The sequence below is a fragment of the Oncorhynchus gorbuscha genome, linkage group LG17, assembly GCF_021184085.1.
Source record: "Oncorhynchus gorbuscha isolate QuinsamMale2020 ecotype Even-year linkage group LG17, OgorEven_v1.0, whole genome shotgun sequence".
Taxonomy (NCBI): domain Eukaryota; kingdom Metazoa; phylum Chordata; class Actinopteri; order Salmoniformes; family Salmonidae; genus Oncorhynchus; species Oncorhynchus gorbuscha.
In genome coordinates, this window is record NC_060189.1 from 46187444 (window position 1) to 46215358 (window position 27915).

General features: G+C 45.3%; 1 pseudogene; it reads left to right on the forward strand.

Annotated features, from left to right (window-relative positions):
* Positions 1 to 27496, forward strand: LOC124001260 (annotated as a pseudogene).
* Positions 27497 to 27915: the final 419 nt, after the last annotated feature.

A 27915-nucleotide genomic window follows, 5' to 3' on the forward strand; every position in this document is an offset into this window, starting at 1 on the left:
ATGTTAGTGAAGGAGGTTCTCCAGAGTCTGGTGGATGACAACATGGTGGACTGTGACAGTGGGCACCTCAGACTACTATTGGGCTTTCCCCAGCAAGGCCCTGCACACCCGCAAGCGCAGGTTGGAGGAGCTGGACAAGCCTATGGCGGTCTAAGCCAATGCCTACAAAACATACTGCTGCAGCAGGGGTTAGAATCTGACCCACTGCTACAGAAATTCTCTGTCTTCTATTTATCCTATCCAATAAAAACAAAATATGTGTCTGGGACATCCCCCTCAATTGTGTGAGCTTCTCTGACACTGCAGGGGGGGGGGGGATTCTGGTTTAAAATAGGGCAAAGTACACTGTCAACCCCCCCATCTGACCTCTAACCTTAAGCTAATGCTGGGGGTCTACTGGCCTCTCCGCCCCTCCACTTTTAACAGCTTGCTAGACTCTTTATCGAGTTCATGCTGGCGATTAACGTGGTTCTTATTACAGAACATCACAGGCCTATAGACCTCACATTTAACATTACATTACATTTAAGTCATTTAGCAGACACTCTTATCCAGAGCGACTTACAAATTGGTGCATTCACCTTATGACATCCAGTGGAACAGTCACTTTACAATAGTGCATCTAAATCTTAAAGGGGGGGGGGTGAGAGGGATTACTTATCCTATCCTAGGTATTCCTTAAAGAGGTGGGGTTTCAGGTGTCTCCGGAAGGTGGTGATTGACTCCGCTGTCCTGGCGTCGTGAGGGAGTTTGTTCCACCATTGGGGGGCCAGAGCAGCGAACAGTTTTGACTGGGCTGAGCGGGAGCTGTACTTCCTCAGTGGTAGGGAGGCGAGCAGCCCAGAGGTGGATGAACGCAGTGCCCTTGTTTGGGTGTAGGGCCTGATCAGAGCCTGGAGGTACTGAGGTGCCGTTCCCTCACAGCTCCGTAGGCAAGCACCATGGTCTTGTAGCGGATGCGAGCTTCAACTGGAAGCCAGTGGAGAGAGCGGAGGAGCGGGGTGACGTGAGAGAACTTGGGAAGGTTGAACACCAGACGGGCTGCGGCGTTCTGGATGAGTTGTAGGGGTTTAATGGCACAGGCAGGGAGCCCAGCCAACAGCGAGTTGCAGTAATCCAGACGGGAGATGACAAGTGCCTGGATTAGGACCTGCGCCGCTTCCTGTGTGAGGCAGGGTCGTACTCTGCGGATGTTGTAGAGCATGAACCTACAGGAACGGGCCACCGCCTTGATGTTAGTTGAGAACGACAGGGTGTTGTCCAGGATCACGCCAAGGTTCTTAGCGCTCTGGGAGGAGGACACAATGGAGTTGTCAACCGTGATGGCGAGATCATGGAACGGGCAGTCCTTCCCCGGGAGGAAGAGCAGCTCCGTCTTCCCGAGGTTCAGCTTGAGGTGGTGATCCGTCATCCACACTGATATGTCTACCAGACATGCAGAGATGTGATTCGCCACCTGGTCATCAGAAGGGGGAAAGGAGAAGATTAATTGTGTGTCGTCTGCATAGCAATGATAGGAGAGACCATGTGAGGTTATGACAGAGCCAAGTGACTTGGTGTATAGCGAGAATAGGAGAGGGCCTAGAACAGAGCCCTGGGGGACACCAGTGGTGAGAGCGCGTGGTGAGGAGACAGATTCTCGCCACGCCACCTGGTAGGAGCGACCTGTCAGGTAGGACGCAATCCAAGCGTGGGCCGCGCCGGAGATGCCCAACTCGGAGAGGGTGGAGAGGAGGATCTGATGGTTCACAGTATCGAAGGCAGCCGATAGATCTAGAAGGATGAGAGCAGAGGAGAGAGAGTTAGCTTTAGCGGTGCGGAGCGCCTCCGTGATACAGAGGAGAGCAGTCTCAGTTGAATGACTAGTCTTGAAACCTGACTGATTTGGATCAAGAAGGTCATTCAGAGAGGGATAGCGGGAGAGCTGGCCAAGGATGGCACGTTCAAGAGTTTTGGAGAGAAAAGAAAGAAGGGATACTGGTCTGTAGTTGTTGACATCGGAGGGATCGAGTGTAGGTTTTTTCAGAAGGGGTGCAACTCTTGCTCTCTTGAAGACGGAAGGGACGTAGACAGCAGTCAGGGATGAGTTGATGAGCGAGGTGAGGTAAGGGAGAAGGTCTCCGGAAATGGTCTGGAGAAGAGAGGAGGGGATAGGGTCAAGCGGGCAGGTTGTTGGGCGGCCGGCCGTCACAAGACGCGAGATTTCATCTGGAGAGAGAGGGGAGAAAGAGGTCAGAGCACAGGGTAGGGCAGTGTGAGCAGAACCAGCGGTGTCGTTTGACTTAGCAAACGAGGATCGGATGTCGTCGACCTTCTTTTCAAAATGGTTGACGAAGTCATCTGCAGAGAGGGAGGAGGGGGGAGGGGGAGGAGGATTCAGGAGGGAGGAGAATGTGGCAAAGAGCTTCCTAGAGTTAGAGGCAGATGCTTGGAATTTAGAGTGGTAGAAAGTGGCTTTAGCAGCAGAGACAGAGGAGGAAAATGTAGAGAGGAGGGAGTGAAAGGATGCCAGGTCCGCAGGGAGGCGAGTTTTCCTCCATTTCCGCTCGGCTGCCCGGAGCCCTGTTCTGTGAGCTCGCAATGAGTCATCGAGCCACGGAGCGGGAGGGGAGGACCGAGCCGGCCTGGAGGATAGGGGACATAGAGAGTCAAAGGATGCAGAGAGGGAGGAGAGGAGGGTTGAGGAGGCAGAATCAGGAGATAGGTTGGAGAAGGTTTGAGCAGAGGGAAGAGATGATAGGATGGAAGAGGAGAGAGTAGCGGGGGAGAGAGAGCGAAGGTTGGGACGGCGCGATACCATCCGAGTAGGGGCAGTGTGGGAAGTGGTAGTGGTCGGAGACTTGGAGGGGAGTTGCAATGAGGTTAGTGGAAGAACAGCATCTAGTAAAGATGAGGTCGAGCGTATTGCCTGCCTTGTGAGTAGGGGGGGAAGGTGAGAGGGTGAGGTCAAAAGAGGAGAGGAGTGGAAAGAAGGAGGCAGAGAGGAATGTGTCAAAGGTAGACGTGGGGAGGTTAAAGTCGCCCAGAACTGTGAGAGGTGAGCCGTCCTCAGGAAAGGAGCTTATCAAGGCATCAAGCTCATTGATGAACTCTCCGAGGGAACCTGGAGGGCGATAAATGATAAGGATGTTAAGCTTGAAAGGGCTGGTAACTGTGACAGCATGGAATTCAAAGGAGGCGATAGACAGATGGGTAAGGGGAGAAAGAGAGAATGACCACTTGGGAGAGATGAGGATCCCGGTGCCACCACCCCGCTGACCAGAGGCTCTCGGGGTGTGCGAGAACACGTGGGCGGACGAAGAGAGAGCAGTAGGAGTAGCAGTGTTGTCTGTGGTGATCCATGTTTCCGTCAGTGCCAAGAAGTCGAGGGACTGGAGGGAGGCATAGGCTGAGATGAACTCTGCCTTGTTGGCCACAGATCGGCAGTTCCAGAGGCTACCGGAGACCTGGAACTCCACGTGGGTCGTGCGCACTGGGACCACCAGATTAGGGTGGCCGCGGCCACGCGGTGTGGAGCGTTTGTATGGTCTGTGCAGAGAGGAGAGAACAGGGATAGACAGACACATAGTTGACAGGCTACGGATGAGGCTATGCTAATGCAAAGGAGATTGGAATGACAAGTGGACTACACGTCTCGAATGTTCAGAAAGTTAAGCTTACGTAGCAAGAATCTTATTGACTAAAATGATTAAAATGATACAGTACTGCTGAAGTAGGCTAGCTGGCAATGGGTGCGTTGTTGACACTACACTAATCAAGTCGTTCCGTTGAGTGTAATAGTTTCGACAGTGCTGCTATTCGGGGGCTAGCTGGCTAGCTAGCAGTGTTGATTACGTTACGTTGCGTTAAAAGAACGACAATAGCTGGCTAGCTAACCTAGAAAATTGCTCTAGACTACACAATTATCTTTGATACAAAGACGGCTATGTAGCTAGCTATGTAGCTAGCTACAATCAAACAAATCAAACCGTTGTACTGTAATGAAATGAAATGAAAATGTGATACTACCTGTGAATGCGACCGGGTTGTTGAGTTCTATTCAGAAGACGTTGGCTAGCTGTTGGCTAGCTAGCAGAGTCTCCTACGTTAAGGACGACAAATAGCTGGCTAGCTAACCTCGGTAAATTAAGATAATCACTCTAAGACTACACAATTATCTTGGATACGAAGACAGCAAAGACAGCTATGTAGCTAGCTAACACTACACTAATCAAGTCGTTCAGTTGAGTGTAATAGTCACCACCTAGGTTGTCCCAAATGGCCCCCGATTCTCGATGTAGTGCAATACTTTTTACCAGGGCACGTAGGGTAATTTATTATTTAAGTTATGATGCCCTGGTAAAAAGTATTGCACTACATAGATAATAGGGGGGGGGGGGGCTTTTGGGATGCTGCCCTTATCTGCATAGTCTCAAGCCCACAGACAGACCGGCGCATTTCCTGTCCCAAATGCGTTATCTGTTCTTAACTGTACTCTGATTTCTGTAGCTAGCACACCAAGCAGGCACACTTGTTTGCAGTAAAGCGTATGCTTTCACTGTAAGTGGGAGGTAAAGGAATTACTTCAACACTCAAACGTGAATAATTTAATAATTTAATGTTTGCACAAAACTCAAACTGTTCATGTTGTGTGATCAGTATTTAATTTTGTTAATCAAATGGCACTTTACATATCTTCAAAATAATGACTGAAGACAAAATTAAAATGTACCTAGACTGGCTTCAGCGGTCCAGAGTTGAGTTTGAGGGGAGCGGTTAAGACCGCTGTCTTCATAGCACACAGAGCCTACCATGTCGGCATGTGTTGGAAATCCAGCCCACACCCTAATGGCACAATCTTCTCTCCCATCTTCCCTGTCTTTCTCTCACCATCTCTATCCCCAACAAAAATAATATATGTAAGGAGTACATTGTCAACTCAGTGTCTCATTTGATCATGATCACGAGGAAGCTCTAGGTTCAGAACCAAAGTAGCCTACATCTAAGACCTAATAGTCTCATTGCAGAGTTGTGGGTAGGGACTCGTTATCAGTAGCAGCGCTGAAGGTGGTGGCGGTGTCACTTAAACAGTTGGTGGTCCTCTCATTAGGGTTTCATCCTCGTGATTACCAAGTTCCCCACCCCACAGACCAGACAGTATGAAGGTGTGTACTGGGCGGTGAATAAACTGCTTCTAGTCGCCAGTGGTGCAACTAATGCGGCGGCCGCCGAGTTGGATATTAAACACAGTGGCGTGAATATGTGGTCTGTTATCGGTGACATATTTATATGGGAACCCTCCCGTCTCTCATTCTATAAACAGTGTACAAGGAAGGGGATTGGTTCTTTGTTTTACAGTCAAAGTTTTATTAAAATTGTATTTGACTTATTGGTTTGTCACTGTCTGAACTTTTGAATACAAACCGTTTAATGCGAGTTATGATGTATAGAGAGATGTAAATTAAATGACACCCTATTCCCTGTGTAGTGCACTATTTTTGACCAGAACTCATAGGGAGACAGGGCCAATGTGTAAGAATACTAACCAGTGCCATGACTTTTGATTGAGTGAGAAATATTATAGCTGCCCACAAAACACAACATTGATGTGAAAATGAAATGTGTTAATTCTAAAAATATTTTCTCGCCATAGCATACCGAGGAGAAACAAAGGAAGATGTCTCTGCAGCAGGCTGTCCACAAATCAAAAGTAGGACGTGAAGAAACCGCAAGTACATTTACGCACACATGCCAGCCTTAAAGGCCGCCCATTTTATTGTCCTTCATTTTATCACTGAATTTATCACTGTCTCACAGCAAGACTTAATGATGAGTGTTTTGTTTATCTGCAAATAATTTAGAGATTTTTTTTCTATTGTAAGATATAATGACTAGAATCCACACCTCTAAGGGGGGTTGGGGTGTGTATTTTGTTGCATATACAGTGCATTTGGAAAGTATTCAGACCCCTTGACTTTTTCCACATTTACATGGCAGCCTTATTCTAAAATGTATTAAATTGTTGTTCCCCCTCATAAATCTACACTCAATACCAATAAGGACAAAGCAAAAACAGGTTTTTAGAAATGTTTGCTGATTTATTAAGAATAAAAAATGGATAGGGAGCGTTGCTGCACAGCTATTTTCAGGTCTCTCCAGAGATGTTCAAGTCCGTGCTCTGGCTGGGCCACTCAAGGACATTCTGAGACTTGTCCCGAAGCCACTCCTGCGTTGTCTTGGCTGTGTGCTTAGGGTCGTTGTCCTGTTGGAAGGTGAACCTTCGCCCCAGTATGAGGTCCTGAGCGACTGGAGCAGGTTTTCATCAAGGATCTCTCTGTACTTTGCTCCGTTCATCTTTCCCTCGATCCTGACTAGTCTCCCAGTCCCCGCCGCTGAAAAACATCCCCACAGCATGATGCTGACACCACCAGGTTTCACAGTAGGGATGGTTTCCGGTTCCTCCAGACGTGACGTTTGGCATTCAGAACAAAGAGTTCATTCTTTGTTTCATATCAGACCAGAGAATCAGAATCTTGTTTCTCATGCTCTGAGAGTCTTTAGGTGCCTTTTGGAAAACTCCAAGCTGGCTATCAGGTTATCAGGTGCCTTTTTTTTACTGGTGGAGTGCTGCAGAGACGGTTGTCCTTCTGGAAGGTTCTCCCATCTCCACAGAGGAATTCTGGAGCTCTGTCAGTGACCATCGGGTTCTTGGTCACCTCCCTGACCAAGACCCTTCTCCCCCGATTGCTCAGTTTGGCCGGGCGGCCAGCTCTAGGAAGAGTCTTGGTGGTTCTAAACGTCTTCCATTTAAGAATGATTGAGGCCGCTGTGTTCTTCGGGACCTTCAATGCTGTATAAATGTTTTGGTACCCTTCCCCAGATCTGTGCATAGACACAATCCTGTCTCGGAGCTCTACGAAAAAGTAATCTCTCCTCCCAGGCTTTTTCTTCTTTGAACTTATATGGTGATTGGCATCTAAACATTCATAGTATTACCACGACGACTGACAACACAGTTCGTCTTTCAATCACCCACGTGAGTATAACCAATGAGGAGATGGCACGTGGGGTACATGCTTCTATAAACCAATGAGGAGGCAAGACGCACCGCGATCTTTGTCAGAAATAGAAAGGATTTTTATTTCGTTTTTTTTTAGCCCTTGACAACGCAGACGCTTGTTGATGCACACGAGCAGTGTGGGTGCAATAAATGAATAATATAGATTTCCAAATTTATTTTACGACGCGAGCACACCCAACGCGAGTGGTGTAGGCAGGGTATTAGTGATGAATAGGGATCAATAGTTAAATTTTGAGATATTATTTTTGACAATGTATTATTTTTGACAATGTAATGTTTTGACTATCGCAATATTATTTTTGAGGTAGTTGGTTGTACTTGCACAAACTCCTTCCTTCATAGCTTGTTCTCAATCTTTTTAAATGGGGAGCCAATTTTGTTTTCAACACATTTCCCTGACTGATCAAATATACTTTTCTTTTGTCTCTCTGTAGCAGACATGGTGAGCAGTATGTTTGGAACATCGAATCGCAATAAAATCAGTATCGAATCGCAATACATATTGAATTGTGAGAATTGCAATCCGTATCATATCGGCATCTAAGTATGGTGATAATATTGTATCGGGAGATCCCTGGCAATTCCCTGCCCTAATGTGTTTGCACACTTAGTGTGTGTGTCTGTCTTTTGGGTTTTCACCTCTGTGTGTGTGTGTGTCCACCTATAAAGGAGGAGCGGGCCACTCTTCTAAAGGAACTGTGGGCTCTGAGGGAGAAGAGGAGTCATCTGAAGGCAAAGCTGGAGAAGTACAGGGAGTGTGACCCGGAAGTGATCGAGAAGATGCGTGAGTACCCTGTAACCAGCCTCTGAAAAACATGGAGGCTACGTCTCAATAATCTGACCTTTTTCCTGAAGTGTGCACCCGTTCACTACTCACCACAAATTTACAAGCATTGGATTGGTGTAGGAATGAGCTAGAGGGAGTTAACACCATTTTCTTCTACCAGTCATTTCCATGAAGGGAAGTGAACAAGTGCACACTTCAGGAACAAGGATTAGGAGAATCATTGGGATACACCTGGAAATACACCCAGATGTCCCTCCAAATGTCAGGCGCTAACTTTTTAGAAATCCATACTCCTTCTGGTTCTCGAGAAAGAGGCTATTTAGTATTTTATATGTCATATCAACAATGAGTCCTGCTTCAACCACAAGCTCATTTGACTGGATTTTGAACCTTGCCCTCATTTTGTCTATCTTCAAACCTTTGCCATTGTTGAAGCCTCCCCATTCAAATTCAGTTTGGATCTAATTAATAAAAGGAGGGAATCCAATGAAACACCAGGTGCCTAGTCTGGACAGATGGCTCAATCCACAGCTGTCCATCAGGCAGGTGGAAGCCTGGACAGCATCCAAGAGAGAAAGCAATCAAGCAGCCTCATTCATACTTGCTTACATTTCTAAAATCTGGATCTGCTCAAGTGGGTAGAAATAGAATGGATAGATTGGACATGGACCCAGTCTAGCACAATGAAATAGGATCCATAGAACAGACACTCCTCATGATTAGTTATGGCTCATCCAAAATGGTGACGCCATCAGATTTGTGCAACTTGCAGTGGCGTGAAGCACGTAAAAAAGGCAAAGAAATGATGCACTGAGAATCTAGTCATCGAGCATTCCAAATATAGCCATTTTAAACAACTGCCGGTCCACCGCTACTGAACATGGCTTTAAATCGGAATGCCCGTTCTATCCCTCTAGAAAACTAAGCTTCCCAGCTGTTCTAGTTCAGTGCCTTCCCCTCCTCGACTTCTCTGGTTTCACAACTTGCTCAGTTTAACCCATCTATTAAATCAGGAACTCCAACTAAGCCCATAGTTGTTATTGCATACACAACATGGCTGACCTCTTGGGCCTGCACAAAACTTAACCGGTCGGGATTGACAGCTTGTAACGGTCTGCCCGTCTCCTGATTTTATAGACTGTTTATTTTTACACACCTCTCAACTGGTATAGGCATTACAAACGATTGGCCATTTGGACCCTAAAAAGGAATCTTTGTAGTGGCTTTTTGTGTGTGTGTGTGTGTGTCAAATCAAATTTTATTTGTCACATACACATGATTAGCAGATGTTAATGCGAGCGTAGCGAAATGCTTGTGCTTCTAGTTCTGACAGTGATGTAATATCTAACAATTCCCGAACAACTACCTAATACACACAAATCTAAAGGGGTGAATGAGAATATGTACATGTAAATATATGGATGAGCGATGGTGCAATAGATGGTATAAAATACAGTACGTGATATGAATAATGTAAGATATGTAAACATATGTGGCATTATTTAGAGTGCATTGCATAAAGTGACGAGTGATCCATTTATTAGTGGCCTGTAATTGGGTCTCAATGTAGGCAGCAGCCTCTCAGAGTTAATGATTGCTGTTAACAGCAAGGTGCTTTTACACCTGCATTGTTTGCTGTTTGGGGTTTTAGGCTGGGTTTCTGTACAGCACTTTGAGATATCAGCTGATGTACGAAGGGCTATATAAATAAATTTGATTTGATTTGATTTGATTTAACAGTCTGATGGCCTTGAGATTGACAGCTTCTGTCTCTCAGTCCCAGCTTTGATGCACCTGTACTAACCTTGGGTTCTGGGTGGTAGCTGTGTGAACAGGCAGTGGCTCGGGTGGTTGTTGTCCTTGATGATCTTTTTGGCCTTCCTGTGACATCGGGTGCTGTAGGTGTCATGGAGGGCAGGTAGTTTGCCCCCGGTGATGCGTTGTGCAGACCGCACCACCCTCTGGAGGGCCTTGCGGTTGAGGGCGGAGCAGTTGCCATACCAGGCTGTGATACAGCCTGACAGGATGCTCTCGATTGTACATCTGTAGAAGTTTGTTAGGGTTTTGGGTGACAAGCCACATTTCTTCAGCCTCCTGAGGTTGAAGAGGCGCTGTTGCGCCTTCTTCACCACACTGTCTCTGTGGGTGGACCATTTGTCTGATGTGTACGCCGAGGAACTTAACTTTTCACCTTTTCCACTGCTGTCCCATCGACGTGGATAGGGGGGGTGCTCCCTCTGCTGTTTCCTGAAGTCCATTATCATCTCCTTTGTTTTGTTGCCATTGAGTGAGAGGTTGTTTTCTTAACACCATACTCAGAGTGCCCTCACCACCTCCCTATAGGCTGTCTCGTTGTTGTTGGTAATCAAGCCCACTACTGTCGTGTCGTCTGCAAACTTGATGATTGAGCTGTAGCCCCACCCGTAACCCTTGCGAGGGTTAACTCGGAGAAGGGGAGAAAGAGGGGGGGGGGGCGCAAGTCCTTGTTAGCGGGCCGTGACAGTGTCACAGGGTGGGTTTGAGACCCAGGGCCTCCAGTTTGATGATGAGCTTGGAGGGTACTATGGTGTTGAATGCTGAGTTGTATTCAATGAACAGCATTTTTACATAGGTATTCCTTTTGTCCAGATGGGATTGTGCCGTGTGACGGCGATTGTGGACCTGTTGTGGTGGTATGTGAACTGAAGTGGGTCTTGGGTGGACGTTAAAGCTGGAGGTGATATGTTCCTTGACTAGTCTCTCGAAGCACTTCATGATGATAGAACAACAGATTGGGATAGGGAGCGATTGAATCTGTCCGTAAACACACCAGCCAGCTGGGGTGCGCACGCTTGGAGGACTCGGCTTGGGATGCCGTCTGGGCCAGCAGCCCTGCGAGGGTTAACACGTTTAAAATGTTTTACTCATGTCAGCCATGGAGAGGGAGAGAGTCCTTGTTAGCGGGCTGCGACGGTGGCACTGTATTATCCTCAAAGCAGGCAAAGAAGGCATTTTGCTTGTTTGCCTTGCGGCGGGAATAGCTGCGCCGTTTATATTCCCAGACCTCTTTCCATGGTAAATGTGGTGGTTCCCGCTTTCAGTTTTGTGCGAATGCCGCCATCCATCCATGGTTTCTGGTTAGGGTAGGTTTTAATAGTCAGTGGGTACAACGTCTCCAAGTCGGCATATAGGTTGATGTTGACCGGAACATATTTCAGTCCGCGTGATCAAAACGATCTTGAAGCGCGGCTTCCGATTGGTCGGAGTAGCGTTGAATGGCTCTCGTCACTGGTTCGTCCTGTTTGAGTTTCTGCCAATAAGACGGAAGGAGCAAGATGGCGTCGTGGTCGGATTTGCCGACGGGAGGGCTTTGTATGCATCGCGGAAGTTGGAGTAGCAGTGGTCGAGGGTATTCCGCATGCGCGTAGCTCAATCAATGTGTTGAAGGAATTTAGGGTAGACTTGTTCTCAAATTTACTTTGTTAAAATCCCCAGCTACAGTAAATGCAGCCTCAGGATATATGGTTTCCAGTTTGCATATAGTCGAGTGAAGTTCCTTGTTGGCTGTCTTGGTGTCAGCTTGAGGAGGAATGTACACAGCTGTGACTATAACTGACGAGAATTCTCTTGGTAGGTAAAATGGCCAGCACTTGATTGTAAGTAGTTCTAGATCGGGTGAGCAGAAGGACTTGAGTTCCTGTATGTTATGATTACATCATGAGTCGTTAATCATAAAGCATACATTCCCGCTCTTCCTTTTCCTAGAGAGGTGTTTATCTCCGTCGGCCCAATGCATGGACAAGCAGAGTGCCCGTTTTTAGTCCAAGCGCCTTTGCGTACCCATGTGACTCTAATTTGTGACTTGATTCATCTTGTCATCCTCTCTCTCTCAATGCTACGAGGCCTCGCTATTGAGTTGTCAATAGTTGTCATTTTTATAGCCCCAACACTGCGCTCCGCTAGTGTCACGGACACGGACTGTGCTCAGAATTTTGGGGAAACATCTGGCCTCATGTCCATTACGAAGTCCCCTTGAAAAAACAGCCCATTTCCCAATGCTGTACTCACACGGCTAAACCACTACAACAGCTGTGTGGCTCCCGCGACAGGGAACTCTTTTAGTCTGTTCTTTTATGGGTTGAACGGGTTCAATTCATTTTGCCTGTGCAATTGCTCTGCACATCAAAATAATAGGCGCAAGCGCACCAGGGAAGGCCCTTGCAGGTGTGTGTTTAAGTTTCTATTAGTGGTATGTACGGGATACATACTGTCCAAATGAAATGCTTACATGCAGGTTCCTTCTTGACAATGCAACGACAATAACAAAGACTATGGACAAGGTAAAAGGCTCACTAGAATAGAATAAACATTTTAGCATGAGTGCCTTCTGAAAGTATTCACCCCCCTTAACGATCTGGCATTAATGGCTGTGTTCCTAGGTTCCCTTTCTAGGGAGTTTTTCTTAGCCACCTTGCTTCTACATCTGGATTGCTTGTTTGCTCTTTGGGGTTTTAGGCTGGGTTTCTGTATAAGCACTTTGTGACATCTTATGTAAAAAGGGCTTTATAAATACATTTGATTGACCCCTTGATTTTTTCCCCCACATTTTGTTACAAAGTGGGATTCAAATGGTTGTGTTGTAATGTTTTGTCAACGATCTACACACGACACAAATAACTAACATTTGTAAAAAGAAATATGAAAAATAAAATGCATTATGTCTTGATTTCAGATAAGTATTTAAACCCCTGAGTCAATACATGTTAGAATCACCTTTTGGATTGCGTCCTACCTGACAGGTCGCTCCTACCAGGTGGCGTGGCGAGAATCTGTCTCCTCACCACGCGCTCTCACCACTGGTGTCCCCCAGGGCTCTGTTCTAGGCCCTCTCCTATTCTCGCTATACACCAAGTCACTTGGCTCTGTCATAACCTCACATGGTCTCTCCTATCATTGCTATGCAGACGACACACAATTAATCTTCTCCTTTCCCCCTTCTGATGACCAGGTGGCGAATCGCATCTCTGCATGTCTGGCAGACATATCAGTGTGGATGACGGATCACCACCTCAAGCTGAACCTCGGCAAGACGGAGCTGCTCTTCCTCCCGGGGAAGGACTGCCCGTTCAATGATCTCGCCATCACGGTTGACAACTCCATTGTGTCCTCCTCCCAGAGCGCTAAGAACCTTGGCGTGATCCTGGACAACACCCTGTCGTTCTCAACTAACATCAAGGCGGTGGCCCGTTCCTGTAGGTTCATGCTCTACAACATCCGCAGAGTACGACCCTACCTCACACATGAAGCGGCGCAGGTCCTAATCCAGGCACTTGTCATCTCCCGTCTGGATTACTGCAACTCGCTATTGGCTGGGCTCCCTGCCTGTGCCATTAAACCCCTACAACTCATCCAGAACGCCGCAGCCCATCTGGTGTTCAACCTTCCCAAGTTCTCTCACGTCACCCCGCTCCTCCGCTCTCTCCACTGGCTTCCAGTTGAAGCCCGCATCCGCTACAAGACCATGGTGCTTGCCTACGGAGCTGTGAGGGGAACGGCACCTCAGTACCTCCAGGCTCTGATCAGGCCCTACACCCAAACAAGGGCACTGCGTTCATCCACCTCTGGCCTGCTCGCCTCCCTACCACTGAGGAAGTACAGTTCCCGCTCAGCCCAGTCAAAACTGTTCGCTGCTCTGGCCCCCCCAATGGTGGAACAAACTCCCTCACGACGCCAGGACAGCGGAGTCAATCACCACCTTCCGGAGACACCTGAAACCCCACCTCTTTAAGGAATACCTAGGATAGGATAAGTAATGCTTCTCACCCCCCCCCCCCCCTTTAAGATTTAGATGCACTATTGTAAAGTGACTGTTCTACTGAATGTCATAAGGTGAATGCACCAATTTGTAAGTCGCTCTGGATAAGAGCGTCTGTTAAATGAGTTAAATGTAATGTAATGTAATTACAGCTATGAGTCTTTCTGGGTAAGTCTCTACCCAGGATTGTGCACCATATACCCATTTATTTATTCAACCATTTTCAGGTTTTGCCATAGATTTTCAAGCAGATTTAAGTGAAAATCTAACTTGGCCACTCGGGAACAGTCACCATCTTCTTGGTAAGTAACTCCAGTGTAGATTTGGCCTTGTGTTTTAGGTTATTGTCCTGCTGAAAGGTGAACTCATCTCCCAGCGTCTGGTGGAAACCAAATTTTGCTCTAGGATTTTACCTGTGCTTAACTCCCATTTTTTCTTTTATATCCTGAAAAACTCCCCAGTCCTTAAAAATTACAAGCATACCCATAACAAGATGCAGCCACCACTATGCTTGAAATGTGTTGTATTGTATTTGCCCGAAAGATAACACTTTGTATTCATAATTTCTTTGCCACATTTTTTGCATTATTACTTGTTGCAAACAGGATATATTTTTTTATTCTGTAAAGTCTTCCTCCTTTTCACTCTGTCAATTAGGTTAGTATTGTGGAGTAACTACAATGTTGATCCATCCTAAGTTCCTTATCACAGCCATTAAACTCTAACTGTTTTAAAGTCCCCATTGGCCTCACAGTGAAATCCTTGAGTGGTTTCCTTCCTCTCCGGCAACTGAGTTAGGAAGGACACCTGTATCTTTGTAGTGACTGGGTGTACCTGATGATCTTCTTGGCCTTCCTGCGACACCTGGTGTTGTCTGTGTCCTGTAGGGCAGGCAGTGTACACCCAATGATGCATTCAGCTGCACGTATCACCCTCTGAAGAGCCTTGCGGTCCGTGAAGAGTCTTGCTGTACCAGGCGGTGATGCAGCCTGACCGTATGCTCTACATGGTGCTCCTGTCGAACACTGAGGGCCCTCGGGGACAGCATCCTGAGGTTGAAGAGTTGCTGTCGTGCCTTCACTACGGTGTCTGTGGGGTTAGACCGTTTCAGCTTCTCTGACATGTGTACGCAGAGGAATTTGAAATTATTGACCGCCTCAACGATGGCCCCGTTCATGAGGATGGGAGCGTGTCCAACATGGTTCTTCTTGAAGTCCACAATCAGCTCCTTTGTTTTGCTAACGTTGATGGAGACGTTTACCTGGCACCATGCCGTCCGAGTGCCTACCTCCTCCCTGTAGGTTGGCTCTTCGTTGTTGGTGATGTTGATCTTCGTTGTTGTCTTCAGCGAACTTGATGATGGAGTTGGAACTACCCATGCAGTCATGGGTATGCAGAGAATGCAGGAGGGGACTGAGGATGCACCCTTGTGGGGCCCTCGTGTTGAGGATCAGTGTCGAGGTAATGTTGCCTCCCTTCACCACCTGGGCTCGGCATGTCAGGAAGTCCAGGACTCCGTTGCATAGGGAGGAGTTCAGACCCAGAGCTGTGAGCTTTGTCGTCGATGAACAGCATCCTTCCATATACATCACATACATATTCCTTTTGTCCAGGTGGGTAAGGGCAGTGAAAAGGCGAATGCGTCGTCCATGGATCTGTCAGGGCGGTAGGCAAATTGGAGAGAGTCGGGGAGGGAGGAGGTGATATGGTCTTTGACTAGCCTTGAAGCATTTCATGAAGACTGAAGTGAGTGATACTGTTCTTTAGTCTTTCAGATCAGTTACTTTCACTTTCTTGGGCAACAGGGATGATGGTATAAATCTTGAATTAGGTGGGTATAGAGGCCTGAGCTAGGTAGAGATTGAAAATGTCAGAGAACACAACAGCCAGCTGGTCTGCACATGACAATTCTGTGGAGTTGATGAGGGGATGATGGCTCATAATAATGTCTGGAATGGAGTCAATGGAATGGTATCAACCATCTGGTTCCACATTTCAGCTTTTCTTATGAGCAGTCTTTCCCTCAGCAGCCTCCACTGACACAATACCTGTTAGCAAAGGTGTCAGCTAAAGGTGACCTGCTTGCGGGGCTTTGTAGTCTTGCATGATGGTCTACATTGAGGCCAATTAGCATTTTTGAATCAGATTGAATAGAGCTGAATATATTAACAAGTCACCTTGTCCGAGAGATTTACATGGTTATCAAAACATCACGACAGGTTAAACCTACACAACTTATTTGAAGTGTTCCTAAAATCCCCTATGGGATTTACATGGTTATCAAAACATCACGACAGGTTAAACCTACACAAAACTTATTTGAAGTGTTCCTAAAATCCCCTATGGGAAAAATGAATGGTGGAGAAATTATTGGAACCATTTCCCTGTTTTGACCACTAGGTTTTATGGGTATTATGACACCTCCACTATGGGGCTCTATAACAAAGGGGTTGAATACTTATTGACTCAAGATATTTCAGCTTTTCATTTTTTATTAATTTGTAAAAATGTCAAAATATAATTCCACTTTGACATGGAGTATTGTGTGTAGACCAGTACCCCAAAATCTCAATTTTATCAATTTTAAATTTGGGCTGCAACACAACACAATGTGTAAAAAGTCCAGGGGTGTGAATACTTTCTGAAGGCATTGTAATACAGGAAGGCACAATTTAATATTTACACTTGTTTTGGGTAAGGGGGGGGGATTGGGGAACTGTTAAAATTGTGCAGTATTTCACAATCATAGTAAGAGTGTGTGTGTGTGTGTGTGTGTGGCATGAATGTATGTGTGAGCAAGTGCATGTTCGTGTGCATTGCAACCACTGAAGGCATCCCCCATCACTCACTTATCTTGACTGGTATCTGAACCCCCCCCCCCCCTCCCCCAAAAAAAGTTTTATAATTGTGGCCCATCTACTGTGGCTCCCTGGTGAAAGTGGATGCCCACCGCTCCTCCTCACCCTAGCCCCCACAGCCCGTCCCCTGAGCTCTGAAAGACAAGGACACGGCAAACTGTCAAACCCTCACCCGTGTGTGTGTTCTGCTTAAGCCTGAATGATGAGGAGTGAAAGTCAAATAATGTGATCCATATCCTATAGATGCATGGCACTCCCAGATGGATGGCTGGAGGGAGGGAGGGGGGGACCTCCCCCTATTCTGGTTCACCCTGCTAGTGGGTTTACCCACATGTCCTTCAGGAACTGATTGATTCTGGTGACACCGTTGTCGGCAGTGTGGATGCCAAGGCGCAGGCGGATGCCAAGGATGTCTCCGCCCCTACCGCTTCGCCCTTCTCTCTTTTTCACCACCATCTGCAGTGAGGGAAAAAATTATTTGATCCCCTGCTGATTTTGTACGTTTGCCGACTGACAAAAAAATTATCAGTCTATAATTTTAATGTTAGGTTTATTTGAACAGTGAGAGACAGAATAACAACAAAATAATCCAGAAAAACATGTCAAAAATGTTATAAATTGATTTGCATTTTAATGAGGGAAATAAGTATTTGACCCCCTCTCAATCAGAAAGATTTCTGGCTCCCAGGTGTCTTTTATGCAGGTAACGAGCTGAGATTAGGAGCACACTCTTAAACGGAGTGCTCCTAATCTTAGCTTGTTATCTGTATAAAAGACACCTGTCCACAGAAGCAATCAATCAATCAGATTACAAACTCTCTACCATGGCCAAGACCGAAGAGCTCTCTAAGGATGTGGCAGGGTAGCCTAGTGGTTAGAGCGTTGGACTAGTAACAGGGAGGTTGCGAGTTCAAACCCCCGAGCTGACAAGGTACAAATCTGTCGTTCTGCCCCTGAACAGGCAGTTAACCCACTGTTCCCAGGCCACCATTGAAAATAAGAATGTGTTCTTAACTGACTTGCCTGGTTAAATAAAGGTTAAAAAAAAACAACAACAAAAATGTCAGGGACAAGATTGTAGACCTACACAAGGCTGGAATGGGCTACAAGACCATCGCCAAGCAGCTTGGTAAGAAGGTGACAACAGTTGGTGCGATTATTCACAAATGGAAGAAACACAAAAGAACTGAGTTACCCCCAAAAAACAAATGTCTGCACTATACTATTGCATGGGTCTCTACTCAAATCAAATAGAATTTTATTGCTCACGTACACATTTTGCAGATGTTATCGCGGGTGTACCAAAATGCTTATGTTCTTATCTCCAACAGTGCAGTAATACCTTAAAATACAGAAGTTCTGTGACAATACTGGCCAGTTACATGCTGTATTACCTATCTCCCTCAGTAAACAGGATGCTATGATAGGAAGACAGACTTGTAAAAAAGAGCTTTGACCTTTGAAAACAATGGCAAAAAAAACTCGCTCTTTTGAAAAAGGTCATCAGTGTGTCGTCGGCTAAGTGAAACACTTCTCTACAATGGCATTTTGACTTTCGATACAAACTCGGGCTTGAGCAGAGTTTTTAAAAGTTTTTCCACATTGATCAAAATAACAAACTCATTCTTTTCAATCATATTCCAATATGCCTGTGACGTCCTAATAGAATGTGAGCTCACTTTCAGGGCTGGACAGTGCGATCATTTTACTCACACATGTGCCTAAATATTTGAATGAAAGTAGTTTTACCTTTAAGTGGTGAGGCAACTTGGGAGTGTAGCTTGCTAGCTGACTGACTTGACTGCTGACATTGATTGAGAAACCACTAATGTGATGGAAATTAACAGTTTCCAGTTTTTAGAAATGTTAAAAGTATTGAGAATGAAATATATAATTAAGTATTCACACCCCTTTGCTATGACACTCCGAATTGAGCTCAGGTGCATCCAATTTCCTTTGATCATCTTTGAGATGTCACTACAACTTGATTGGATTACACCTGTGGCCAATTCATTTGTTGGACATGATTTAGAAAGAAAACACACTAGTCTCCATCATTGAGAAATATGGAACTACCCAGACTCTGCCTACAGCTGGCCCTCTGACCAAACTGAGCAACTGGGTAAGAAGGATCTTGGTCATGGAGGTGAAGAACCCAATAACCACTCTGACAGAACTACAGAGTTCCTTGGCTGAGATGGGAGAACCTGCCAGAAGGACAACAGTCTCTACAGCACTTCACCAATCTGGGCTTTCTGGGAGAGAGGCCAGACGGAAGGCACGACGGCATGCTTGGAGTTTGCAAAATGGAAAGAGAGATCGATCATAAGGCAAAAGATTCTGTGGTCTGAGACACAAATGTAGCTCTTTGGCCTGAATGAAAAGCGCTATGTCTGGAGAAGGCACAGCTCATCACCCATCTAACACCATCCCTACTGTGAAGCATGATGGTGGCAGCATCATGCTATGGGGTTGCTTTTCAGCGGAAGGGACTGGGAGACTGGTAAGGATAGAGGGAACAATGAATGGATCCAAATGTAGGCAAATCCTTGATGAGAACCTGCTTCAAAAAGCAAAACAACCTTAGAATGGGACAAAGATTTACGTTCTAACAGGACAATGACCCTCAAGCATACAGCCAAAGCAACGCTGGAATGGCTTCAGAACAAGAATGTGAAAGTCCTTGAGCGGCCCAGCCAAAGCCCAGACTTGAATGCCATTGAAAATCTGTGGAAAGACTTGATTGCTGTTCACCGCCGCTCCCAGTCTAACCTAAGAGCTTGAGAAAATTTGCAAGGAAGAATGGGAGAAAATCACCAAATCCAGATGTGCAGAGCTGATAGACATACCCAAGACGACCCAAAGCTGTAATCGCCGCCAAATGTGCTTCAACAAAATGTATTTAATCTATTTTTGAATTCAGGTTGTAACACAACAAAATGTGCAGTAAGTCAAGTGGTATTAATACTTTCTGCACTAAGTACCCCAGCAGTTAGGTCATTTTATCTTTGAAAACTCAAACATTGAACTGATACTTTAAATTCAGCAATACAGTGTCTCCAATGGATGTGGGACAAGTAAATGGAGGTACATCAAACCTAAATTTACATTTTATAAGAAATCTTGACTCCATGTGAGCCTGCTTTGACTTAGCAGTTAGCCCGTTAGCACTGATGGGTTTGGAGTTTCAGTTATTGATATGCTACTTTCTCACAGATCCAGAGGAGCAATTCACTGCATTGTGTATTCTGCTAGCTCTCCTCTGTCTATCACACCACACGGTTCTTTTTTTCTTGCCCTGATAGCTGTTAGGCTCCCCTTGCACCCAGTACCCTGTGGTCAATGGGGTGCCGTCCACCCATTGAGGGGTCCCTTCTTCATCTCGGTCAGTGAGACCAATCCAGAATCCCCTGTCAACGTATTAATGGATGGACCTATTCCTCTCTGCTGTTTTGTGATCACCGGGTCTGTTCCTCTTCAAATCAAATTTTATTTGTCACATACACATGGTTAGCAGATGTTAATGCGAGTGTAGCGAAATGCTTGTGCTTCTAGTTCTGACAATGCAGTAATAACCAACAAGTAATCTAACTAACAATTCCAAAACTACTGTCTTATACACAGTGTAAGGGGATAAAGAATATGTACATAAAGATATATGAATGAGTGATGGTACAGAGCAGCATAGGCAAGATACAGTAGATGGTATCGAGTACAGTATATACATATGAGATGAGTATGTAAACAAAGTGGTATAGTTAGTGGCTAGTGATACATTACATAAGGATGCCGTCGATGATATAGAGTACAGTATATACGTATGCATATGAGATGAATAATGTAGGGTATGTAACATTATATTAGGTAGCATTGTTTAAAGTGGCTAGTGATATATTTTACATCATTTCCCATCAATTCCCATTATTAAAGTGGCTGGAGTTGAGTCAGTGTGTTGGCAGCAGCCACTCAATATTAGTGGTGGCTGTTTAACAGTCTGATGGCCTTGAGATAGAAGCTGTTTTTCAGTCTCTCGGTCCCAGCTTTGATGCACCTGTACTGACCTCGCCTTCTGGAAGATAGCGGGGTGAACAGGCAGTGGCTCGGGTGGTTGTTGTCCTTGATGATCTTTATGGCCTTCCTGTAACATCAGGTGGTGTAGGTGTCCTGGAGGGCAGGTAGTTTGCCCCCGGTGATGCGTTGTGCAGACCTCACTACCCTCTGGAGAGCCTTACGGTTGTGGGCGGAGCAGTTGCCGTACCAGGCGGTGATACAGCCCGCCAGGATGCTCTTGATTGTGCATCTGTAGAAGTTTGTGAGTGCTTTTGGTGACAAGCCAAATTTCTTCAGCCTCCTGAGGTTGAAGAGGCGCTGCTGCGCCTTCTTCACGATGCTGTCTGTGTCACTGGACCAATTCAGTTGGTCTGTGATGTGTATGCCGAGGAACTTAAAAATTAATGGTCCTGTTTGCACTCCTCCCAGGATTTAGTATAAGCACTACACTCACTGTCATGAGAGGTAGTAGAAACTGGAGCTTAAATATCTCCATCCCTGTTGAGAGGTTTGCTCTCATTAACGGCACTCAACAGTTAAGAAGTGCAGCTGAGCCAGACATTGCTGGCATGGTTCCTACAGGTAAGTCTGCTTTGAGTTAGCCACTAGCATGTATTCCCTCATTATTTGAGAAGCCAACCTGGAACTTTTGTGTACGGGTTGGCTACCATCTCACAGATACAAAAGTGCAGTTCACTGCATTCTCCTCTCGGGTAGAAAAATGGGTCCATCACTCTGCAGTCTGCCATGAGAACTCAGGTTCTCCTCCTCTCTCCTCCCTGCAGACAGAGGTGTGTCATCCGCCCATGTTTATGATCACCAGGTCTGCTTTCCTGCCAGGATTTAGTCTCAGTAGAGATGAAGTACAAACTGGAGCTAAAATGTCTCCATCCAAGTTTCTCTAGCCCAGAGAGCTTTTCTTGTAGACTGACAATCACTTTATTATAGTGTACACTCAGGCCTATGATCTCAGCCAGCAGGACAACAGCCCCAGACACACTGCAGCAACTTTGTACGGTCTGGACTGCTGATCTTCTGCTCGGCTCTTTGGGGTGTTGCCCTTTTGTCTCATTGCTGGGATCATGACACCTGAGGGTGCCTGCACTGTTGTAGACATTGACAAGATGCTTCTGTATGTATTCCTATTTACTCTTCTCTGCTTCACCCCTGTCAATGCTGTCTTTGTTGTCATAGATACTCTCAGACCTTTCCATGTACTACCTATGGCCTTCCGATTCAACCAGAATGTCTTTACTGCTGTCATAATACATGTCTCTTTGTCTGTGACAGTTCTGTTTAGTTAGGGACTTCCTGTCAAACCAGGAAGAGAAAGGCTTCTATATGTGAATGGCTGCAGTGCGGGTATTTTAAGTTCAGGCGGACAGATTGCTCGGCCAAAAAAGCATGAGGCTGAGGTTGAGGAGTGGGCCTAGCATATTCATCATTGAAAATTATGGCAAAAAATATACTAGTTCAGTAACTTCCAGAGTGAGACTAACTTATTTTATTAAAATGTTTTATTTAACCTTTTATTTAACTAGGCTTAACTCAGTTAAGAACCAATTCTTATGTAAAGTGTTGTTCCCATGTTTCATGAGCTTAAATAAAAAATCCCAGACATTTTCCATAAGCACAAAAAGCTGATTCTCTCAAATGTTGTGCACAAATGTGTTTACATACCTGTTAGTGAGCATTTCTCCTATGCCAAGATATTCCATCCACAACAGCATGTTCACTACACAGGTGCACCTTGTGCTGGGGACAATAAAAGGCCACTCTAAAATGTGCATCTTTGTCACACAACACAATGCCACAGATACTTAAAGTTGAGGGAGCGTGCAATTGGCATGCTGACTGCAGGAATGTCCACCAGAGCTGTTACCAGAATTGTTAATTTCTCTACCTTAAGCCTCCTCCAACGTTGTTTTAGAGAATTTGGCAGTACGTCCAACCAGCCTCACAGCCGCAGGCCACATGTAACCACGCCAGCCCAGGACCTTCACGTGCGGCTTCTTCACCTGGGGGATTGTCTGAGACCAGCCACCCAGACAGCTGATGAAGCTGTGGGTTTGCACAACCAAATAATTTCTGGAATAAAGTGTCAGAAATCGTCTTGGGAAGCTCACCTGCGTGCTTGTCGTCCTCACCAGAGTCTTGACCTGACTGCAATTTGGCGTAGTAACAAACTTGAGTGGGAAAATGCTCACTGCGTGTATGTGTGGGGGCAAATGCTCACTGGCATGCTGAAGAAGTGTTCTCTTCAGCGTTTCAACTTTACCGGGCAGACCGAAATCCTGAGCCCCATTGTTGTGCTATTCCTCCGCCGCCATCACCGCATGTTTCATCATGATAATGCCCCATTTTGAAAAGATCTGTACACAGTTCCTGGAAGCTGAAAATGTCCTAGTACTTCCATGGCCTGCATACTCACCAGACATGGCACCCATGTGAGCATGTTTGGGATGCTCTGGATTGCAGTGTACGACAGCGTGTTCCAGTTCCCACCAATATCCAGCAACTTCGCACAGTCATTGAAGAGCAGTGGCACAACATTCCACAGACCACAATCAACAGCCTGTTCAACTCTATGCGAAGGAGATGTCGTGCTGCATGAGGCAAATGGTGGTCACACCAGATACTGACTGGTTTTCTGATCCACACCCCTATATTTCAGTCAGTTTTTTTAAAGGTGTCTGTGACCAACAGATTCATATCTGTATTCCCAGGCATGTGAAATCCATAGGTTAGAGACCATTTATTTTAATTGTCTGATATGAACTGTAAGTCTGTAATATATTTGATTGTTGCGTTTTATCGTTTTGTTCAGTGTAGGTGAAACTCCGAGCAGATTTACTTTTAAAAGCCTGTGTCAGTCAACACTCGTCCATTTTTAACCTGAATTTCATTTTTTTTTAAGCTCAACTAGCTTCAGCAGTTTTAAATTGATCTACACTGCTGCTTGTCTTAACTTGCCATCCTTTTAGCAGCATCGGAGACATCAAGGATCGGTAAACAACTCCCTTCTAAAGCACAGCAACTCTTGTCATTATTGCCAGGGACAACATTTGCACACAGGCGCTATGGATATACTGTAAGTCCGCAATGGATGTTTAATCTTGGTTATAAATTCAGGGTTTAGTGTTAAGACTGACATGAGTGCTTTGTTTGGTGTCTAAGAGCTATGACGGCGTGGTGCTTTGTAAAGAATAGAGTTCAGTTAAAGTTGGCCCTTGTCTTTCAGCTTCAATCGGATTGCTTAAGTAAAATGTTTAAACAAAAATCCTAGACCAGCATCAAAACTGTGTGGACATAAACCTTGACTTATGCTTACTTATATTATACATTTTATGCTTACTTAAACACTTGATCATTACAAGCTTTTATTTCTTTGCACATAACTTTTTCTTGTAAATTTGAGTTGCCAGTGAAATCCAGGTGAGCAAGCAAGAGGGGAAGTGGAATTTGCAATTCAAAGCACGGCCTCTGAAATGTCAAGTTTGTTCCCCAAAACCAGTTTTTATTTTTGTATCCTCTCTCTCTTACACGAGAATCACTTATTGTTACTCATTTGACCATTCCCCACACAGCCTTTTGATTAAACCTGTGTAAGTACGTTGACTTGGACATAGTTACTGTTATGTATTCTTTGGTCTCAATGGGTTTGGTTAATTAGTTTTAAGAGAGCGAAATGGTATAGCTCTGTCATTATTCCTGATTGAGCTGTATTGAGTTATTCTTTGTGGACATAGGCCTGTGCGTGACAAAACAAAAAAGGCCACAAATTACATTTTATTTAATTCAGATGACTATTGCGTTTTGTTTCTACAGCAATAGCTACAAATCAAGTTACTTTCTGCCTCCACTTGCTGATCCGAAGCAAGATTTCTTTCATCTAATATCATCACCGGTGTCGAAAATCTGATCCAGGAACCGCTCCTTCGAGGGCATCTTTTCCCTGGAGACGGAGGTGTTACTTGGCTTCCAGCGACGAATGTGGCTTTGGCCAAGCTTATGTGGTCCACCTCCCCCTTGGCTGGTGCTCCCGTGCCCCTCTGCCAAGAAATTAGGGCCCCGGCGCTGCACTCTCTCCTCAACGCTAGGTAGCATGTTACACTGACATAGCAGATTGACCTGCCATCTCCGCCGCGGCTATTCATAAAAGGCTGTAATGGATGGCGCACACAGTGTAACTCACTTTGGAATTGAAAGTGGTTGGTGTGCGCTCAACGTGATGGTTTGGGCTTGTAAAGCGGCGTCAGACTGTGATTTCTCTGGTCAGAGCATTGAAAAAGAAACGCACTCCAAAGCATAATGTACTGTCGAGGTAAAGGACTCGATGTAAAACTGGCACTGTAGTGGTTATGTAGTAGTGTATAAACGTACCTTTTTTGTTTCCTGTAGTCAAGTGATGTGTACAAATGTTCTACTAAATGCATCAACTATTTCTGATGAAAGACTGAGGCTTGTTCTCAGACCCAGATTACTCCAGGACTAAAATGCATGCTCAAAGCCCTTTCCAGATACATTTGCCATTAAGGCCAGGACTAGGCACTGGGTCAGGGATACCGGCCATCAATGTCTGATTTTGTTTTTGGTCTTTGTCTAACATTTGTAGACAGTTGCATAAGTACAGTAACTATGTGTTGATGGTAGGTTTGTGTCTTGCAGGAAAGTCCAATGTCACAGCTAAAGAGGCGGTGTCCAGACGGACAGGTAAGTCAACTGAAAGACAAACCTGACTAACACACACACGAACAGGCCACGAAACTGTATGGACATTACACTGGGTTGGATGATTCAACATGGTGTAGGCATTACTGGCTATTTTCACACACACGTTTTCTTCCCCTGACCTTTTTTTTGAGTCGTGTAGGAAAAGGCACATCCATTACAAAGTGGTATTTCTCTGGGAATCCCATTCTGTGATGACAAAGCTTTTTTTTTGCCTTCACTGAAAACGCAGTACCTACTAACTAACTAACTAACTAACTAACTGCAGCCCTAAGCACTCCCCATTGTGGCCCGTGTAAACTCCCAGCATACCCTGCACAGGATTCCTGTGCACTACATGACCCCCGGCAGTAACCTGGGGTGACCAGTGACCTCAGGGTGATTATGGTCGTGGGGAGGGACTACAGGGAGTTAGAGGCTACTAGGTGGAGTTTAGTGAGGAGCAGGGTTAGTATTTACATACCAATTATCGTGTTGCAGTGGATAACTCGCCTTTAATTTACGGCCTTTCACACTGGGTGAACACACAGGCTTTCCCTCTCACTATCACACACACACACACCCAAGGGATCACACCACCACCCACTCTGTAAATAGTGTCATTGCATGACGTTAGCAAGTGAATGTTATCCGGCCTGGGTTTATTGTTAAGCCTGACAAGTCACTTAAAGGTGCAATTAGACCTATCCATTGATCCCATGGAGTGAAAGTGCTCTGCTAACCTTCTCATAAAGGATAAACTTTTACTCACAACAAATCTCTATTTGGCAACATTGACGTCAGAATTGTTTAAATGTGACTTAAATTATTTTTGTTCTGTTTGATGAATAATGCGACGCATCGGCGTGAGAACACAATCTGCGGTGATCCAATTGTTCTAATTTGACTTTTGTGAGTCAAATTAATTTAATTTCAGTCAGTTTTGAACGAATGAGATCAGTAAGAAACATGAGTTGTTTAATAAAGTAGTTTTCTAATCATTGAATTTTTGTCTCCAGATAACGTCTTTGCCATCAAGTCGTGGGCGAAGAGGAAGTTTGGTTTCGATGACGGACGCATCGATAAAGCCTTCGGGATACCTGAAGACTTAGATTACATGGACTGACTGCATGATCTGTCATTTCTATTAATTGTTTTTTGTTAATTGAGTGACAGCCATTGCACACATTGCAACGCAAGTCAGACATGTTACTTAGATCCACTCAGGCAAGCCCCTCAAAAAAACAGCCTTGTGCTTTTCGTAGTTGACTTGGAGCAGCTGCCATTTTGACGCTCGCTCATGGCCCTCGCAGGTGCAAATGCTGCTTCTGTGGCACTTGAGAAGGCGCTGTGCTAACCTTTTGGCTGTTCCGTCCGTGGTTTGGGGGGGGAGGGGCTACATTTGGGGGACACCTTTTTGCATGAAAATCAAGAGCCCAGAATCGTTGACGGAAATCTGTTTTGTCCAGCACCCCCCCACCACACACAGAAAAAGAGGGAGAGGGTCATTGTGGACATAACGTGCTTGGTGATTGACAATGCAGTGGAGAGCAAGGAGCACCGAATCACAAATAGGAGTGCCACTGAAATATTGTTGAGGAGGCTTTACAGTGGGGATATGTTTAGAATTCACCATTTAGAAGAGCCATAAATTATAACTCCCTGTAAATGTGCTTTATAGTTCTGTGGCTCTGTAGACTCGAGACAGGATTTCAGGTTTTGTTGTTGAAAACATGATGGATGATTTGTTTGAATGGAGAGGTGAATGACCGGTAACATTTCAAAGTCTTTGTGTTATATTTTCATAACTGTTGTCTTTCCACAGGCCTACATGTACCTTCATTGATTTCATATGCCTTGAATTTCCAAGCAACAGGGTGAATGCATCACCTGTCATTTTCTGTCAACTGGAATGTGGCGAAAACCTCTCAAACATAAAGGGCAGCACTTTTCTATTGTACTCCGGGATTTATTCCAACGTGGTAAGAGCAGAAGGGGTATTGTAGTTGTGATCGGTTCAGAATTATTTTTGTGCTTTTGCTGACTTGAAGTTGTGACTGTTTTTGTCAAACTGCACAAACAATGGGTAGAATTGCTGTGCTCATGGCGTTGACTCCAGATGCCATTATACTATTAGGGGTGAAATGTCAACCCATTTGTTCAAAATTAAAGTATCCTACCCACCTCTTCACGTTGTTCAAACTGTACATGGATTGTCACTGCAATTATTTACTGCTGTAACCTTGTGCATGTTCTTCAAAATGTTCAATGTATTCCTAATTCCATGCTCCCATTACAGCAGATTCAGCATTGTACATAGGGAAAGGGGGCCATCTAGTCAGTTGTAAAACTTGAATGCATTCTTCTGAAAACTCTCTTCCGCTTTTAACCAAATACCTCTGAATCAGAGGCGTGTAGGGGGTGGCTTTATTGACATCCATGTAATCAGTGCCTGGGGAGCAGTTGTTGTGGGAGGTTAATTGCCGTGCTCAGGGGCAGAACGGTAGATTGTTACCATGGTGGCTCTTGAGATTTGATCCAGCAACCTTTCGATTACCAGCCAGGCTCCTGCCACCCAGTAGGACCTGCTGCTACAAATATACTAATACTTTAATTAACAAAAATATAAACGCAATATGTAAAGTGTTACTTACAT